The sequence below is a fragment of the Notamacropus eugenii genome, chromosome 2 (genome assembly GCF_028372415.1).
Source record: "Notamacropus eugenii isolate mMacEug1 chromosome 2, mMacEug1.pri_v2, whole genome shotgun sequence".
Classification (NCBI taxonomy): domain Eukaryota; kingdom Metazoa; phylum Chordata; class Mammalia; order Diprotodontia; family Macropodidae; genus Notamacropus; species Notamacropus eugenii.
Window position 1 is genome coordinate 455,990,746 of NC_092873.1, and position 1,264 is coordinate 455,992,009.

General features: G+C 43.2%; 1 pseudogene; it reads left to right on the top strand.

The window, feature by feature from the left end:
• Positions 1–452: 452 nt before the first annotated feature.
• LOC140524179 (large ribosomal subunit protein eL43-like) lies at positions 453–828 on the top strand (annotated as a pseudogene).
• The last annotated feature ends 436 nt before the right edge of the window (positions 829–1,264 follow it).

Below are 1,264 nucleotides of genomic sequence, written 5' to 3' on the forward strand. Positions count from 1 at the left end.
GGGCATTGGTCAGTTGAGGGTGGGGAAACCATAGGTAATGTACAGGGGAATGTATGCATATGCATGTATATGTGTGTGTACATGTACATACACATATGTACACACACACACACATATATATGCATATATATGGCATGTACCTGCCTCAACCCACTGCCACTGAGGTTTGAGGGGATGTAGGGGAGTGGACAAGTATGTCTGTCTTGATCGACCTCATCGAGACACAGAGGTAGTAGCACTGCATTTCACAGACCCCTGCAAGAAGTCTGGTTTAGGATTGCTGTAGGAGCTGGTTCTCCCAGCAGCCTCTTCTGAAAAAACAAAAACAAAAACTAGATTAAAGTGCAATTATTAACCCTTCTTAGAGACCTTTCCTGTCGGACCAAGTCAAGAGTGAGCCTGGGCTAGCAGCCCTCTGGTATACTGTGCTTGTCTGTCTTACACATGCCCCGTTCATTGATCTCCTCTTTCTCTACTTTGTTCATGCAAGTATTTTAACATAGTGAATTTTCCCTAGCCTCTCTGAGCTCCAGCCCTACAACTGGCAAAATGGCCAAATGTACCAAGAAGGTCGGAATTGTTGGTAAATATGGAACATCTTATGGTGCATCCCTCAGAAAAATGATGAAGAAAATTGAAATTAGCCAGCATACCAAGTATATTTGCTCCTTCTGTGGCAAGAACAAAATAAAGCAAAGGGCTGTGGGTATCTTGCATTGTGGAAAGTGTATGAAAACAGTAGCTGGTGGTGCATGAACCTACAATGCCACTTCTGCAGTCACAGTCAAATCTGCCATCAGAAGACTGAAAGAATTGAAAGACCAGTAAAATCTTCTTACTACATATCTATAACCCACAGCCCAACAATACACGGGTTAATATATGGAATAAAAATCAAAAGAAAAATTGCCCTAAGAAGTGCTTTGGTCTTCCCTGTTGTCATTTTAGCTTGCTATGCTCAGGGTGCTTTTTTTTTTTTTTCATTTTGTTTTGTTTTACTCATTTTCCAGCTTATTTCATGAATTTTAAAGTTGAGTTCTACTCTGCTCTTGGGGTACAGGAGGCACTTTGCCAAGTTCCTTGCACAGTGGCCAGTGGCTTGGTCACTGGGTTGCTGTGCTGTGACCTCTAGGACTGGTAGTTCACCAGTTGCAAAAGGGGTTCAGGAGATGTTGGCTTACCTGCTGTTTTAAGGCTGGAGTTCTCATGATTGTCCTGCTGTGCCACTGGTCTGCTGAGTCTGGACCTTGGGGCCTCTGTTCTT